General features: G+C 40.9%; 1 non-coding gene across 1 annotated transcript; it reads left to right on the forward strand.

The window, feature by feature from the left end:
- The first annotated feature begins 319 nt into the window (after nt 1–319).
- On the forward strand, nt 320–426 carry LOC133065092 (U6 spliceosomal RNA). Its single transcript, XR_009694833.1, has one exon. It is a non-coding gene; the product is annotated as a U6 spliceosomal RNA (small nuclear RNA).
- Nucleotides 427–19,260: the final 18,834 nt, after the last annotated feature.

Here is a 19,260-nt window from a genome sequence, read left to right on the forward strand (position 1 = left end):
GCAAGAGAATTCCAGAAGAACATCTATTTCTGCTTCATTGACTATGCTAAAGCATTTGACTGTGTGGAGCTCAACAAGCTGTGGAAAATTCTTAGAGATGGGTATACCAGACCACCTTACCTGCTTCCTGAGAAACCTGTGTGCAGGTCCAGAAGCAGCAGTTAGAAGCAAACATGGAACAACAGACTGGTTCCAAATTGGGAAAGGAGTACATTAAGGCTGTATATTGTCACCATGCTTATTTAACTTTTATGCAGAGTAAATCATGAGAAATGCCAGACTATATGAAGCACAAGTTGGAATCAAGATTGCAGGGAGAGTGCTCGCTTCGGCAGCACATATACTAAAATTGGAACGATACAGAGAAGATTAACATGGCCCCTGCGCAAGGATGACATGCAAATTCGTGAAGTGTTCCATACTTTTTCTTCTCCTGTACCTCCCCAGGCAGCCTGGGGAAAGTGGTTGGCTCAGGGCTTGACAGAAGGAAGACAAATAAATACTGTATTAATAAGAAAAAAAAAAATTGCAGGGAGAAATAGCAATAACCTCAGATATACAGATGACACCACCTTTATGACAGAAAGTGAAGAGAAACTAAAGAGCCTCTTGATGAAAGTGAAAGAGGAGAGTGAAAAGCTGGCTTAAAACTCAACATTCAAAAAACTAAGATCATGGCATCTGGTCCCATCACTCATAGCAAATAGATGGGGAAGCAATGGAAACAATGACAGACTTTTCTTGGGTTCCAAAATCGCTGCAATTTGTGACTGCATCTATGAAATTAAAAGATGCTTGCTCCTTGGAAGAAAAGCTATGACAAACCTAGACAGCATATTAAAAAGTAGAAACATCACTTTCCCAACCAAGGTCGATCTAGTCAAAGCTATGGTTTCTTCAGTAGTCATGTACAGATGTGAGAGTTGGACCATAAAGAAGGCTGCATGGCGAAGAATTTATGCTTTTGAACTGTCATTTTGGAGAAGTCTCTTGAGAGTCCCCTGGACTGCAAGGAGATCAAACCAATCAATTCTAAGGAAATCAACCCTGAACATTCATTGGAAGGACTGATGCTGAAGCTGAAGCTCCAATACTTTGGCCACCTGATGTGAAGAGCCAACTCAATGGAAAAGACCCTGATGCTGGGAAAGACTGATGGCAAGAGGAGAAAGGGACAGCAGAGGATGAGATGGTTGGATGGCATCACAGACCCAATGGACATGAGTTTGAGCAAGCTCCAGGAGATGGTGAAGGACAGGGAAGCCTGGTGTGCTGCTGTCTATGGGGTCGCAAAGAGTTGGACATGACTGAGCTACTGAACAACAAAGTGGTAATTCTCATTTTAATTTTTTGAGGAACCTCCATACCATTTTCCATGGTGGCTGTAACAATTTACATCCCCACCAATAGTGCACTAAAGTGAAAGTGTTAGTTATTCAGTCATGTCCAACTTTTTGTGAGCCTGTGGTTTGTAGCCCGCCAGGCTCCTCTGTCTATGGGATTCTCCAGGCAAGAATGCTGGAGTGGGTTGCCATTCCCTTCTCTAGGAGATCTTCCTGACTCAGGGATCGAATCCAGGTCTCCTGCACTGCAGGCAGATTCTTAACAATCTGAGCCTACAAAGAAGCCCTAGGTACACTAGGGTTCCCTCTTTTCCATAGCCTAATACTTCTTTTTCTTTTTTTAACTGAAATATAGTTGATTTACAATGTTGTTAATCCCTGCTTTAGAGCAAAGTGCTGAAATTATAATACATATATAGTCTTTATACATATATATATATGTGTGTATATATATATCCTTTTCTCTATGGTTTATCATAGGATACTAAACCAACACTTATTTCTTATCTTTTTGATAACACCCTTTCTAGTGACTGTGAGATGATCTCATTGTGATTTTGATTTGCATTTCCCTGAAGATTAGTGATGTTGAGCACCTTTTCATGCACCTGTTGGCCATTTGAATATGTTCTTTGGAAAAATGTTTACTCAAGTCCTTTGCCCATTTTTAAATTGGATTATTTGATTCTTTGCTATTGAGTTGTATGAGTTCTTTATATCTTTGGATATGAATCATTTATCAGATTTAGGATTTGCAAACATTTTTTTCCCATTCCATAGGTTGCCTTTTTGTTAATGTTTTTCTTTTTTGACCCTGCCACATGGCCTGTGGTATCTTAGTTTCCTGACCAGAGATAGAACCTCTGCCCCTTGCAGTGGAAGCACGGAGTCTTAACCCCTCAACCACCAGGGAAGTCCCTGCAAATGCTTTTTAGTTTGATATAGTCCAACTTATTTACTGTTGCCTTTATTATCTTTGTTTTTTTAAAAAAATCATCAATAAGATTGATGTTCAGGAAGTTACCACCTATGTTGAAGTTCTTCTAGGAGTTTTATTGTTTCATGTCTTACATTCATGTCTTTAATCCATTTTGAGTTCATTTTTGGGTATGGTGTAAAACAGTGGGCTAGTTTTATTGTTTTGCATGTGGCTGTCCCGTTTTTCTGACCATTTATTAGAGAAACTGTCCTTTCCCTAATGCATATTCTTGTCTCCTTTGTTAAATTTAATTGATTACATATGCTTGTGTTTATTTCTTGGCTCTCTCTTTTCTTCCATTGATCTGTAATGTCTACTTTGTGCTAATATACTGTTTTGATTGCTATAACATTATAATATAATTTGAAATCAGGAAATGTGATGGCTTCAGCTTTGTTTTTCTTTCTCAAGATTGTTTTGGCTACTCAAAGTCTTTTGTAGTGGTTGTTATTCAGTTGCTAAGTCGTGTCTGACTCTTTGCAACCCAATGGACTACAGCATGCCAGCCTTCCCTGTCCTTCCCTATCTTCCAGGGTTTTCTCAAACTCATGTCCAGTGAGTCGGTGATGCCATCCAACTATTTCATCCTCTGTCATCCCCTTCTCCTACCCTCAGTCTTTCCCACCATCAGGGTCTTTTCCAATGAATCGGCTCTTTGCATCAGGTGACCAAAGTATTGGAGCTTCAACTTCAGCATCAGTCCTTCAAATGAATATTCAGGGTTGATCTCCTTTAGGATTGACTGGTTTGATTTCCTTGGCTTCCCTGGTACTCAGATGGTAAAGAATCTGCCTGCAATGCAAAGGCCTGGGTTTGATTCCTGAGTCAGGAAGATTTTCTGGAGAAGGGAATGGCTACCCACTCCCATATTCTGACCTGGAGAACTCCATGGATAGGAAGAAAACTCCTGGCAGGCTACAGTTCAGGAAGTTGCAGAGTCAGACACAACTGAGCAACTAACACTTTCACTTTCACTTTTGTGGTTACAATGAAATTTTAAGATTGTTTGTTTTGTTTCTGTGAAAAATGACATTAGAATTTCATTAGAAATTGTATTCAATCTGTATATCTTTGGGTAGTATGAACATTTTAATAATATTAATTTTTCTAATTTATGAGCACAAAATATCTTTGCATTTATTTGCATTTGTGTGTACTTCCAGTTTCTTTCATCAGTGTCTGATAGTTGTCAGTAAACAGATCTTTAACCTCCTTCATTTAGTTTATGCCTAGGTAATTTGTTCCTTTTGGTACAACTGTGAATGGGATTGTTTTCTTAATTTCTTTTTCCCACCAGTTTTGTTCTCAATTCTCTCTTATTATTTCTCTTGTTATCCAGCTTAATTTCTCTGGTTCATCAACTCCTTTGCCTTTCTTTCCCTCTGTTGCTTTCACCTGACAAAAACTCAGCTCTGGATGAACCCAAATTATGCCTTCTCCTTATCTGTACCAACATAGCTGTGCATAGCAGGAGAAATATCAATAAACCCACATTCCCCTGGAGAAGGAAATGGCAACCCACTCCAGTATTCATATCTGGAGAATCTAATGGTTAGAGGAGCCTGGCAGGCTATGGTCCATAAGGTTGCAAAGAGTCAGACACAACTGAAGCAACTTAGCATGGACGTCTCTAAATTCATAGTCACTGACCTTAGACAGACCCTCACCATTGCTCCTCAATCCTCCAGTGTTTCCTGGGCATGCTCTCTCTTCCATACTCTCAAAGTCCATTCCACACTTCCCCTTGCCGCTCAGACCTCCCATTCTTCATTCCCACTCATTTCCCGCTGATCCTTTCAGATTTGTTGAGAACCTCCTTGTCCAGGTTAAAGAACTCCTATTTTAAAGCAGGTTTTTTCAACAGCACTATTTATACTTTGGGCCAAATATGTTTTTGTTATGGAAGATGGTCCTAAGTGTTATAGGATGTTAGCAGGTTTCCTCGTATCTACTCAAGATGCCAGTAATACCCCAGGTGTCAAACAAAAATATCTCCAGACATTGCCAGGTATCTGTTGAGTAGTAAAATCTCCCCTAATCACAACCACTGGTTTAAAGCAACAGAAATCGATTCCAGCTAACTTCAAGGAAAAGGGGGACTTCCCTGGTATTCCAGTGGTTAAGAATCTGCCTGCCAATGCAGGGGACATGGGTTCATGGGTTCAATCCCTGGTCCAAGAAGATTCCACATGCCATGAGGCAACTAGGCCCATGTGCCACAAGTACTGAGTCCCATGGGTCTAGAGCCTGTGGTCTGCAAAAGAAGCCCTCACACCACACCTAGAGAATAGCCTCCTCTCCCCAGGACTAGAGAAAGCCCATGTGCAGCAACAAAGACCCAGCACAGCCAAAAATAAAAATTTAAATTAATTTAATAAAATGGGAATTTATTGGAAAGATAGAAGAGTAATTCATAGACTGAATGGGAAAAGAATCCCAGGGCTAGGAGATTGTAGATTTTCTTTTTAGAGGTGACAATTAGATTGTCTCCTTCTGTTTTTTTTTTTTTTGGTGTTCCTAATTAAGTTTAAAATTCTCAGTAAGAAAAATCTAAGTCATGTTAAGTCAGGTATTCGCTCCTGTGGCCTAGGGAATAGAGTCTATAGCCAGAATCAAGCTAGGGTGGGCTGTTCAGCAGAAAAAAGAATAGCTGTCACACACCTTCCATATTCTGTATCTTTATTCACCTAAAATGATGTAAAACCTGATGACAGAGGCTTCAGTGAGTTGAAGTTTAATTTTCTATCATAAAAGTAAGTCTGGAGGTAGGTAGTTTTTGGCATTGCTTCAGTTGCTAAACAGTATCATCACAGTCTTTTTCCTTTTCTGAGCTCTGGCTTTTCATCTTCAAGTTTACAGAAAGTTGAAAGATGGCTCTCATACTTCCTGACATCATGAATCATGACCACATCCAAAAGTAGGAAAAACATGAGGATGGAGGAAGCAGCAGAAGGACCTTATATGAGAAGTTCCCTCTACTTTTATCAGCAAAGGAAAATCTTTCACTGAAGCCCCCTCAGCAAAAAAAAAAAAAAAAAAACCCTTAAGGTCTATTGACCAGAAATAGGTTATATGGCCATTCTCTTACCTTCAAGATATGATGGGAGAGTCAGTATCTGGCAGAAGGGAGTGTGATAGTCATGACTGACTTAGACCATTGTTAATCCCCCTGATCTGGGCTTGTTGGTGCCAAATTTTGGGTTCTATCAGCAATAGAAGAGGGTCTAAGCTGTTAGTTAGCCAATGGTATGGTGCCTGCTAAATTTCTCAACATTAAATCCACAAACCTACATGATTCTGTTAATTATTTCTTCTTTTTTCCTTTCTGTAACAACAAAAGGCAATCCCTTTACCTGTACTCTGAATCCTGTTCCCTTCCCCCAGTTCTCGAAGACTTCATTTTTTTTTTCCACTTGGTTATCCCCTTTCTTTCCTGTATCATTCATCTTCCCTAGCTATTGAATCATATTCTAGGCATACAAACATGCTCTAGGAATGTTTTCCATCTTTAAAGATTCCTTCCTTATGGGTAGATAAAGAGATGTGATAAAGCAAGCATAGTAAAATGTTAATTATAGAGTTCAGTGAGAATTACTGCAACATTCTTTCAACTTTTCTGTATGTTTAAAACTTTGATAATAAAATATTTGAAATAAAATCCTTCCCTTAACTCTCAGTCACCTTCCAATTTGTTTCTCTGCTTATTATTTATTCAGATTCCTTTAAAAAGTTCTTTTCTCTGCTTGCTTCCCTCTCTTTACTCTCAGCTTATACCAATTTGGCTTCCATCTCCACCACTCCTCTGAGATGGCTCTTATTAAACTTGCCTTTGAATGGACACTTTTCTGTCCTTGTCTTATTCAACTGTTCAACATCATTCTTTGCTGCTGACCTGTCTCTCCTGAAACAATTTGCGCTCTTGGCATCTGACACCACTTATTCTAGTTTTCTTTCTACCTTTCTACTTACTCCTTTTTTGGTCTCCTTTGCCAGCTTCTTCTCCATTGTTGTTGTTTAGTTACTAAGTCACGTCTGACTCTTTTGTGACCACATAGACTGTAGCCCACCAGGCTTCTCCGTGAGATTTCCCAGGCAAGAATTCTGGAGTGAATTGCCATTTCCTTCTTCAGGAGATCTTCCCCACCCAAGGATCAAACCCACGTCTCCTGCATTGGCAGGCAGATTCCTTCCTGCTGAGCCACCAGGGATCTTCTCCATTACCCAACTTCTAAGGGTTGGAATGTCCCAAGGGTTGGTTCCAGGACTACTTCTCTGTCTACAGCCAATTTCCCCACACATGCACTTTTGGCATTTTCTGTTGGACACTTCTTCATTGAGTAGGATTTTCCATGCATTCCAGGATGTTGTACAGTCCTAGGCCCTTTACCCTAAATGCCAGCAGTATTCCTATTGTCCTTTTAGTCGGTGTGACAGCCCAAGTTGCCTCCTAACAGTCCCTAGGGAAGTGATATTTCTCAGGGTTAAAAACTGTTCTGTCTCTTAATAGGTGATACAAACCAGTCTGTGACCTTAAATATCATATATATGCTAATTTTCAAATATCTCTGGCCCAAACATCTCTTTTGAACTCTCAGCTGCCTCCAGTTATGTGCATGACATTTCCATTTGAGTGGTCTATTTAGAAGCTCAATAAGTATTTGATTAGTGAATGATCTAATTAATTGTCTTAGCCCCTCCCTCCTATTGAAAACTAAATTCTTGATCTTTTCCTACCTGCTGTTCCCTGTGGGGACATGGAGATGTGCTTACTCAAATCCCTCTTCAAGAAAGGACTGGCTGGCTGCCCAGCTGTGAAGCATGTGCTTAGCTGACAGCTTCCAGTTCTTACCTGCTTCAGGGTCTACCTCACCTTTAGAGCCACCATTATATTCCATATAACTGATGGCATGCTCTTCTTGGGGAGATTGCCAGCCAATGAATGAACAAAGTTGTAGTAAAAGGACCTAAAGCAGTGTTAGACACCAAGCAGTCTAACACAGAACTCTACTAACTAGCAGCCTTTGCTCTGGTATTTGCCATTGTGCTGGCAAAGACTTTATCAGGTTTCATTACTGCTTTTGCAACTTTCCCTGTACCATTCTGCTCCTGCTTCTTTTCCTTTCACAAGTGTTGTTTCCTGAGAAACTCGTGGCACACCTAACTCTGTTTCAGCATCTGCTTCCCAGAGAACCTATTCAGCACTCTGTCTTTTACATTTCAGTAAATGGAATGTACCTAGTTGCTTAAGCCAAACCCTGTGAGTCATTCCTGATTCTTAATGCTCCTTCATACTATATATCTAACTCATCAGCAAGTTCTGTTGACTCTACTCTGACATACATAATCTACTTTTCTCTCTCCTCCCACCACCCCAGTCCAAGTCATCATCATTTCTCACTAGAATACTGCAAATAGCTACAAAAGTCATGTCTGAAACTCACTCTGATTTCCTATATCCCATTCTCCACACAGCAGTTGTGTGGGGGTGGGGGATGATCTTTAAAACCTAACCTGGCTTTACTTGAAAACAATGGCTTCTAATCCAAACTCTGTCCAGTATCTGTCAAGACTCTTCATGAGGTCTCCTAGCTTTCTGTTCAACCTTATTTCTCACTAATATCCTTCTCAGTCACTGTACTCTAGCCATGTTTGTTGTTGTTCTGAGAAGCCATTCCTAGGCAAGGCCATTGCCCAAGCTATACCCACTTCACAGACCACTCTTTCCTCTACATTTTACATAGTCAGATCCTTCTTCACTAGTACTCAAGTGCCATTGCTTCAGAAAAGCCCACTCTGACCACTCAATCTGAATTAATTTTCCTCTCCTCCTTCCCATTATTCTCCCTAATAATATACATGTACATATGTATGAAATTCATTATATATAGGTATATATTGGGGCTTCCCTGGTGGCTCAGCTGGTAAAGATTCCTCCTGCAATGTGGGAGACCTGGGTTCGATCCCTGGGTTGGGAAGAGCCCCTGGAGAAGGGAAAGGCTACTTAATCCAGTATTCTCGCCTAGAGAATTTCGTAGACTATATAGTCCATGGGGTCGCAAAGAGCGACTTTGAGTGAGCGACTCACTCACTCATACATACATATGCACTTTTTTCTTTGTGTTTTTTTTTTTTTAATTTATTTTTGGCTGTGCTGGGTCTTCATTGCTGCTCGACTTTTCTCTAGTTGTGGCAAGCAGGGGCTACTCTCTAGTTGTGGTGTGAGAGCTTCTTATTGTGGTAGCTTCTCTTGTTGCAGAGCATAGGCTCTAAAGCGCATGGGCTTCCGCAGTTGCAGCAAATGGGCTCGGTCATTGTGGCTCCTGGGCTCTAGGTCACAGGCTCAATAGTTGTGGAGCACCATGGGGTTAGTTGCTCAGAGGCATGTGGAATCCTGCCGGATCGGGGATCAAACCCATGTCGCCTGCATTGGCAGGTGAATTCTTTGCCACTGAACCACCAAGGAAGCCCCTCCTTAATTGTTTTTGTCTGTCTCTCTCACGTGGCCAGAAAATCTGTGAGAGTATGGACAATATTTGGTTTATCACCATTTACCCAGAGTTCGATACATATAATAGGCAATTAATACATATTTGTTGAATGAACAAGTAAGTGAATAAAAGGAAAATTACCAAATTATCTTAGATATTCTTAGGATGTTTTTCTCAGTATTTTGACAAAGGGATTTGATTTTTGTTTTTATCTTTTTAAAATATTTTATTTATTTAACTGCACCGAGTCTTACTTTATGGTATTCAGGATCTTTAATTCTGACATGTGGGATCTAGTTCCCTGACCAGGGATCAAACCTGGGATCAAACCAGGGATCAAACTCCTACATTGGGAGTGTGGAGTCTTAGCCACTGGACCACCAGAGAAACCCCTGTTTTTATCTTTTTTCCTTTAGAAAGAGAATGAAAATTGTATCTTCTGCCTGCTGATATTAGTGATCATCACATAGGAGACACATATTAATAAGAGTAAATCAAACAGCAAAAACAGTATGTAGATCCATGTTACAATGACAATAATTTCAAAAGTCCTTTACTTTAAAAATTAAACTACCTTTACTGAGAAAATCTTATAATATCCTAGGAACAATAATTTTACTCCCACTTAGCAATCCTTGGGTTTCCCTGGTGGCTCAGTCAGTAAAGAATCTACCTGCAATGCCAAAGACCTGGGTCCAATCCCTGGGTCAGGAAGATCCATTGGAGAAGAGAAAAGCTACCCACTCTAGTATTCTTGCCTGGAGAATTCCATGGACAGAGGAGCCTGGCAGGCTACAGTCCATGAGGTCGCAAAGAGTCAGACATGACTGAGTGACTAGCACTAGCAATCCTTAAAAAAGGAAAGAACAAACTAGAAACACAAGTAGTATGAAGTATTTGTTCCATAGATTATAAGAATTTAGTGAGAAAAAATTCAGTCATGCTGCAGTAAGGAACATTATCAAGTAGTGTGTGCTATATTCATAATTTTTGTTTCTGTTCAGCAAAAAACTTAAAATGTGCAATGACTGTAGTTATATAAATCTTATTGCCAGTCACTAGATTTTTATTTTTATTTTATGAAGTTAAAAAAACATAACCTCTTGTTCCCCCTAAGGAATAGACAGAATATTCAGAAAGCAGTCACTTTGGAGATCTCCTATAAAATTTCACTATAATAGATGTTTATCTGAAATACTTGCAAAACTGAGTTTGTACTTTTACTCACTCTAAAGAGATCTGACTCACAGTGTTTACACATCCTTCTCTAACTTTTCTGATTCTTTTAAAAAAATATTTATTTGCACCAGTTCTTAGTTGTGGGACACAGGACCTTCAGTCTTTGATGTGGCATGTGGAATCTTTACTTGTGGCATGCAAACTCTTAGCTGCAGCATGTGGGATCTAGTTCCCTGACCAGGGATTGAACCTGGGCCCCCTGCATTGGGAGCATGGAATCTTAGCCACTGGACCACCAAGGAGGTCCCTCTAACTTTTATGATCCTTTTAATGTAGACATTTTCTAATGACATCATGAACTTTCCCAAGCAACTCACCCTTTTGTGGTGCCATACAAATATGCTTTCCACATCCCATCCTAGGCTACAGTCGTGAATGAGGTTAATACATTGGACATGATACAAAGAAATTGGCAAATTATTGGAGTAGTATGAAGGCATTAGTTGACATTCCAAAGTGGTAAGGCAATTCATGATGTCATAAAGGGTGTGGCCATGTAAATTCAAAAATGTAGAAGATTGTTAGTATAGTTCATGCTCTCACAAAAGAGAGGTAAAACTTGATGCTTAAAGGGGTGGACAAACTGAAACTACTAAAGGGTGGTGCAAAGTAATTATTCACAGGAGGAGAAGGATGAGTCCTTCTTTGGGAAACCAGTAATGTCAGAAGGAGATGGAACAGTCCTTTATTCCTTTAAATATGATATCATAGAAAACTAGAAAAGTTTTAGGACTAAGGTTACCAACTGGTGCCCAGGGGTAGAATTAGATCTATAGACACATTGTATTGGCCTGCTTACAGAGTTGGGGTTTTTCCCAACATTACCAAATCACAAGTTTCCATAATAAAAATTAGGATGTCTGGCTTCTCTTGAAAATATTGGTGTTCTGACAATCCTTAGCCTGCATTCCTACATGGCAGCAACTGGCTGGAGCAAAGTAACAGCTTCTCTCTTTGGACAAGGCAGATAGTCATTATAATCCCCACTTAGCCAGCTTTACTTACATCATCCACCTGGCACTTGTAGGCATTTAAGTGTGTGACACAGGTTTGGGGAATTCCATATAATAAAGAGATGAATCAGTGTTGTAGGAGGGGAATCTATGACATAAGATATATAGACCTTGGAAAATTCATTACGACAAGAGTAGTAGCAGCAGAATGTTTATATCCTGCCATTTTAATCCCAATAGTATTTTTTCTAAACCTGCAACTCTGACCTCAGATCATTTGCCTCCATCATGCAGTCTATGCATCAATCAAGGAACTAAACTGGATCAATGAAATTTAATTTGTACGATATTTACTTTCCTCCCAAATTTACTAATATTGGCATGATTTTTATTATATGCTTATTGTCAGGTGTCCTTTGTGTCAAATATCTTTGGGTCAAGTTTAGAACAAATTTCATTGTCCTCAAGTGTAATAAACCATTATGTCTCCAGAAGATAACACATTTCAAAGCATCACCAACTGTTTGTCCTTGGAGTATCCTATTCTCCTTACTGCCTGCATGCCTTGGCACAGACTGCTTCTTTTCTTGTAATGTCTTTCTCTCTCACTAAACTCCTAGTCATTTTTCAAAAAAATAGTGGATAAATCACTTCCCCTAACTACACCCTCCTAGCATTAAAAAATAATTCCTCCATTAGGCTCTCAGAGAATTTTTTTTTTTGGAGGCAAAGAATATGACTTTACTTGGAAAGCTGGCTGACCAAGAAGATGGCAGACCGATGTCTCAAAATAATCATTTTATCAGAGTCTGGATGCCAGGTTCTTTGATAGGACATATAGGAAGAGGACAACAGAGGACGAGTTGGTTGGATGGCATCACCGACTAGATGGACATAAGTTTGAGCAAGCTCTGGGAGCTGGTGATGGACAGGGAAGCCTGGTGTGCTGCAGTTCATGGAGTTGAAATGAGTCAGACACGACCAAACAACTGAACCAAACTGAAAGAAGAGGAAGTGAGGAAATAAAGTAAAAAGGTCATTAATTTTACAAATATCTTCCAGAATTGCAAGCTTTGGCGAAGGGATGTGCTAATCTCTTCTTTCTTGCATAGGCTCTCAAAGAATTTTAAAATTTTTATTTATTTATTTTTGGCTGTGCTGGGTCTTTGTTGCTGCATGGTTTTTGTCTAGTTGCAGCAAGCGGTGGCTACTCTCTGGTTGAGGTATTGATGGTTTTGAACTGTGGTGTTGGAGAAGACTCTTGAGAGCCCCTTGGACTGCAAGGAGATCCAACCAGTCCATCCTAAAGGAGATCAGTTCTGGGTGTTCATTGGAAGGACTGATGTGGAAGCTGAAACTCCAATACTTTGGCCACCTCATGTGAAGAGCTGACTCATTTGAAAAGACTCAGATGCTGGGAAAGTTTGAAGGCAGGAGGAGAAGGGGACGACAGAGGATGAGGTGGTTGGATGGTATCACCGACTTGATGGACATGAGTTTGAGTAAACTCCGGGAGTTGGTGATGGACAGAGAGGCCTGGAATGCTGCAGTCCATGGGGTCGCAAAGAGTTGGACACAACTGAGTGACTGAAGTGAACTAAACTCCTGCAGTGGCAGGCAGATTCTCTACCATGGAGCCACCAGGGAAGCTCACTCTCGTAGAATTTTGAAGATACCTTTATTAAAGGACTTATACACTTATTTTAGAATTTCAGTAGTTTTTTTTTTTAATGTATTAGTCTTTTGGGGTAGAATTAAAGACTGAGTTACTTTAAAGCAGTATTATAGTGTCTCCAGCGCCTAGCAATCTAAAGACATTTAATAAATATGTGTTGAATGAATGGTTATAAGCAGGTATAGAAATCTACTAGGTCAAGTGTTATGGGATGAGGCCATAATGGGACATGTAATAAGAAGTTGCCATAAGGGAATGAAGCAGAATATGACATCATGAGAAAAAATCTGTGAGAATTTATCTGTTGACAGTAGTCTGGAAACGTTGACTACAACAGGAAGAGGAGCTGGATCATGCATTTAGCACACTAGGGTGATGCAAGCCTCTCTGGAATCCTGCCATGCCCAGATAAGCATTAACACTTATATAGTGCCTGGAGCCTAGTAAGCCTGCAGTAAATACTTATTGAATAAATTAATGTGTGAATGATCTGGGAATGATCTAGCATATTCTGGACACTGGGTCATCATAAATCAGACTTTCATACTATTAATAATCTGGGTTAGTCAAGGGTGGTTGGTTTCTTGGTCAAGCTGGACTGGCATATAACTGTGTTTTGAGTCAGGCTGATCTCTTCACTGAGGACATGGTGGTCTATCTATGCAACACAACTCTGGGTACCACATTGTATTAAGATGGTACCAGCTGTGATTCTGACTGGATTGTAAACTAGTTTCTGAACTGATATGCTAGGATTGGTCAGCAGGTCTAATCTTGGGTGTGAGGAGGAGGGAAGGAAGGAGAAGGGAAGAAAAGAAGAAAGGAAGGAAGGCAGAGTGGAGTGCATAAACAAGCAACTGTAAGAAAAGTTGTCGGATGTACACACTGCTATATTTAAAATCGATAACCATATAAAAAATAAAAAATAATAATAATAATAATAAAATGGATAACCAATAAGGACCTACAGTACAGCACATGGAACTCTGTTCAATGTTTTGTGGCAGCCTGGATGGGAGGGGAGTTTGGGGGAGAATGGATACATGTATATGTATGGCTGAGTCCCTTTGCTGTTCACTGAAACTATCACAACGTTGTTTTTTGTTAATCAGCTATGTGCTGTGCTGTGCTTGGTCACTCAGTCATGTCTGACTGTGGCCCATGGACTGTAGTTCTCCAGGCTTCTCTGTCCATGGGATTCTCCAGGCAAGAATACTGGAGTGGGTTGCTGTGCCCTCCTCCAGGGCATCTTCCCGACCCAGGGATGGAACCCAGGTCTCCTGCATTGCAGGTGGATACTTTACCATCTGAGCCACCAGGGAAGCCCAGGAATACTAGAGTAGGTAGCCTATCCCTTCTCCGGGGGATCTTCCCAAGCCAGGAATTGAATTGGGGTCTCTTGCATTGCAGGCGGATTCTTTACCAGCTGAGCTACCAGAATAGCCCATTAATCAGCTATGAAAGTGAAAGTGAAAGTTGCTCAGTCCTGTCCGACTCTTTGCAACCCCACCAACTATACAGTCCATGGAATTCTCCAGGCCAGAATACTGCAGGGGGTAGCCTTTCCCTTCTCAAGGGGATCCTCTCAACCCAGGGATCGAACCCAGGTCTCACACATTGCAGGAGGATTCTTTACCAGCTGAGCCACAAGGGAAGCCCATTAATCAGCTATACCCCAATATAAAATAAAAAGTTTGAAAAAAAAAAAGAAAAACTTGTCATGCCATCAAGTAGTCTTCCAGCTGAACTCTCCATAAGAAAAGAAACAAGTAAAATAAAGAAATTTATTAAATTTTTAAAAAGAAAATAAAAAAGAAAAGCAACAAGTCTCTCACGAAAGGGCCTACCTTATTATCCTCACTATGCTCAGTCACTGGCTAGGGAATCATGGACTTGTGAATTGCCAAGCACAGCATTGGAGGCCTACAGTCAATTATGCTCCCTGCAGTCAGAGACCCAAGAGGCACTTTCTCATCACTGCCATAGTCCACCCATTGTACCATGCAGACCCACTTGTCTACTCAGGTTCAGGTTCACCTCCTCCATGCTGCCCAGGGGTCTCTCTTGAGGGAAATTTCCTTCCTGTGGGAAGTGTGTTGGAAGAACTACAGCATCTATTCCTGCATTTGATCTCAAGGCCTCAATTAGTACTCATCCTCTCCTTCCTCCATTATGGGTTCTAAATTCCCCTCACCCTCAGCTACCACCTCAGCAGGTCTGCATGGCTTTCCAGATCCTGCAACTCAAACTTCTATATCTGAGGGTCCTGAACCCATTGATAATCATACCCTTCTCAGTCCAGGTTTGCTACATGTAACCATTCATAGTTATAATGGAGCAAAAGGATTCCAGGGGGTGTTCAAGGTGATAGAAGAGGCCTGATATACTCAACTTGCCGCAACATGGCTGACTGGTCTCTTGGAGGAATAATGTCATAAAAGCAAGCAGTTCGAGACAGGGTGAACTTCACTAAAGCCCTTGTCCATTTCACAGCTTCTTTTCAAACTCAGGTAGCATAAATCAAAGTGCTGTGGTCACAATGATATATCGTGCTCTCCCCCCACCCCCGGAATTCATGTGTTAAAAACCTAACACCCAAAGATGATATTATTTTCAGAGCTGGAAATGTTGAGAAGTGCCTAGGGTGGAATGAGTGCCTTATGAAAGGGACCCCAGAGGGATCCCTGGCCCCTTCCACCATGTGAGGACATAGGGAGAAGGTGCCTGCTAATGAATCAGGAACAGGGCCCTCACCAGAAAGTGATTTTGTTGGCACTTGATCTTGGACTTTCCAGTCTCTCGAACTGTGAGCAATAAATTTCTTTTGTTTGTAAGCTACCTAGTCTGTGGTATTTTGTTAAAACAGCCTGGGTGTACAGGCAAATAAAATTAATTTTTAAGTTTTGTCCTGCGTTATGCCCTTTAATATTCTGGAACTAACTGACACTCTAATAATATTTGGGACAGTGGTTCTGTCTTGAATCCATGAAATCAAAGCTATTTCATGGTAATACTGTGATGTTATTTACATTATCATTGACGGGGTCATCATTGCTAAATCAATCAATCAATGAAAAGGTCTTTAAACTTCCTTTGGGTCCATTTCCAATGTCCTAAATGTTCAGAAACCTGGAGACCAAAAAACCAGAGGACTTCTGCTTTAGGACAAAAGCTTTTTCTTTTTCCCTCTTGAAAAACAAAAAGACATTCATAGTTTTATGAATGGGTAAATAAGAACTACTTCTTGTATAGGAGCATTTTAGCAGATGAGCAAAGCTCGTGAGCACATATAATACAACTTTCTACAACCACATACATCTCTTTTCAGCTTCTTAAAGGGGCAAAGTGAACATGTTTATTACCATGACCCAAGTTATAACCTCTCTACAGCACATAAAAATAAGCAAGACTATGTATACTTAAATCTATGCTTCAGTTCAGTTCAGTTCAGTCGCTCAGTCGCATCTGACTCCTTGTGACCCCATGAATCGCAGCACACCAGGCCTCCCTGTCCATCATCAACTCCCAGAGTTTACTCAAACTCATGCCCATCGAGTCGGTGATGCCATCCAGCCATCTCACCCTCTGTCGGCCCCTTCTTCTCCTGCCCCCAATCCCTCCCAGCATCAGGGTCTTTTCCAATGAGTCAACTCTTCGCATCAAGTGGCCAAAGTATTGGAGTTTCAGCTTCAGCATCAGTCCTTCCAATGAACACCCAGGACTGATCTCCTTTAAGATGGACTGGTTGGAAATCTATGCTTAGTAATAATCAAAATACCAGTATTCTACTGAGAAGTTATCTAGGTATTCAGTGATTATCTATTAATTTATCTTATATCATTCCAATGTTTTTGTTTGTTTGCTTTTTGTGTGCATTTTGTTTTGGGTTGCATCTCATGGCTTTCGGGATCTTAGTTCCCTGACCAGGGGACAAACCTGTGCTGTCTGCAGAGGAAGTACTCTGGAGTCCTGACCACTGGAATTCCCAGTCCAGTGTTTTAAGCTAAAAGAACTTAAACATTAAGTTTATTAAACATTAAAAACATTCAGGTTACCCCCAAACATACATACTACAAAGTGTAATTACTATTGAAATAAAAATGTCAGTGTGATGATTCAATTTATTTGATCACAAATTTACATTTCACAGTCTTAAATATCATTTATGCCCTTCAGGCAAAGACCATCAGGAACACTCCTGTAGTTGAGCAAGTCTGGTTTATAACTCACTGAAGCAGGAGAGAATATGTACCATAGGGAACTGTGGGGCAACTCAGTACTAGAGTGTAAGAAAGGACTTACGGGACTAGAGATTTGGTCGGGTGATTTTGGAGAAGGTACAGGAAGAGAGGGTTTACTCTAGGTGAAAGTGGGGACAATCTCGGATTATCTCAATACCTCTTATTCCAAGGGAGGGCACACTGATGCAAGCCTAGAGCTATCGCTGGTAAAGCAGCATCAGTTACTCATACTAGCTGGTACAGGGAGATATTTGGTATTTTACTGCTTGGACAATATTCTTGTTTTGTCTGTGTTCAGACATTATTGGAATGGGCTTGTTATTGTACTAACCCATCCTGGTCACAGCGTGGTCTTGTCTGTTGTTGATGTACTGTGAAACAGTTCATGTCCACCAGAAGCACATTAAGACCTAGCTGTGAGTGCCAAGCCAGCCTGCATTGGCAGGCGATCCTTAACCTATAGATTTAAATCTATGATTTCGGCTGCAAGTCAAGAGTGAAAACAGAAACCCCAAAACTTACTAGTTTGGATGTCAAAGAGCTCTTTTCCCTCCTGGTCAAAGGTTGTTCTCCTTCCTAGCTTGCATGGTCTTAAGAAGGACAAATAGATAAACAAATATGACTAACAAAATTTGGGGAATAACTTAGCCATAAGCAATCCAGAGACAAAAATAAATCACAGAATTAGTAGTGGCTACAAGATACTAGAGAAATATGTGTTACCTGACTCGAATTTGGCGGCTTGCCACTCAAAAGCCAATTCTGAAGAGACAAGTGTTGGTTAGAAAGGAGAGATTGCTTTATTCATGAGGCCAGCATCCTGGGAAGAAGGCAGACTCGTAGCCAAGAACCAACTCTCAAGATTCTGCTTGACCGTGAAAGTTTGTAAAGAGAGAAAGGGGGAGTTAATCACAGTTAATCATTTAGGGAGGGGGTCAGAGTCTTTTATTGTCCAATGTGTGCAGATTTTTTTCTGGCTGGTTGGTGGTGAGGTAACAGGGCAGTGTCCCAGGAATCTTGTACTCATATGAAGTGTACTCACTAGGTGGGAGCCTTTGCTCCTGATGAAGAAGCTGAATACGTTGTCATATATATTCCTTGAGGAAGAACCAGGATGATGCTTTTTTATTACACTATTGTTTCTTGACTGCTCCTTGTTTGTTTCTTCACTCCCTCACTTCCCTGATAAGCAACTCTTTGAATCTGCCCTTTGGTACTCAGGGAAGGTCTAAGAGGCTGAAGCCTCTTAAAAACAAGAAATGGGGACACAGAAAGGATTTGTACCTGGGAGAGCGCCATAGTGTCCATCTCAGTTTCACATAGTGTCAGCAAAGTTAATGTTCTTTTGCCACTTCGTGTTCATCTCTAGAAGCCAAAAAATAAGTGGCTGAGTTTAAGATGCCCATGAGGTTCCTTCTCCAGCAATGTAGTACACCTGGCCCTTTGATGGTAATGCACTGGACATCATGGTGGGTAACCTCCATAGCCTGTGGCACAGGTTCAAATCCCTGGTTGAGGAAGTAAGATCTTGTGAGCCAAGTAGCATGCCAGTTCAGTTCAGTTCAGTTGCTCACTCATGTCCAACTCTGTGACCCCATGGACTGCAGCACACCAGGCTTCCCTGTCCATCACCAACTCCCAGAGCTTACTCAAACTCATATCCATTGAGGCAGTGACGCCATACAACCATCTCATCCTCTGTTGTCCCCTTCTCCTCCTGCCTTTAATCTTTCCCAGCATCAGGGTCTTTTCCAATGAGTCAGTTCTTCACATCAGGTGGCCAAAGTATTGGAGCTTCAGCTTCAGCATCAGTCCTTCCAATGAATATTCAGGACTGATTTCCTTCAGGATTTACTGGTGTGATTGCCTTGCAATCCAAGGGACTCTCAAGAGTCTTCTCCAAACACCACAGTTCAAAAACATCAGTTCTTCGGCACTCAGCTTTCTTTATAGTCCAACTCTCACATCCATACATGACTACTGGAAAAACCATAGCTTGCCCCCATCTCCCCCAAAAAATTTGTATATGATATTACCATATTTATCATATACCATATATGATATACTATATTTCTTAGCCAGACCCTGAGGAAGGGAACCATATCTTACCGTCTACATTAACATGACTTTGTGCTATTCCTGTCTTCATTATCTTGATTTTGTTATTCTTCTGTGTTCATTCAGTTCAGTTCAGTTCAGTTCAGTCACTTAGTTGTGTCCGACTCTTTGCGACCCCATGAATTGCAGCACGCCAGGTCTCCCTGTCCATCTCAAACTCCCGGAGTTTACTCAAACTCATGTCCATTGAGTCGGTGATGCCATCCAGCCATCTCATCCTCTGT

This window comes from Dama dama, chromosome 1 (genome assembly GCF_033118175.1).
Source record: "Dama dama isolate Ldn47 chromosome 1, ASM3311817v1, whole genome shotgun sequence".
Lineage (NCBI taxonomy): Eukaryota > Metazoa > Chordata > Mammalia > Artiodactyla > Cervidae > Dama > Dama dama.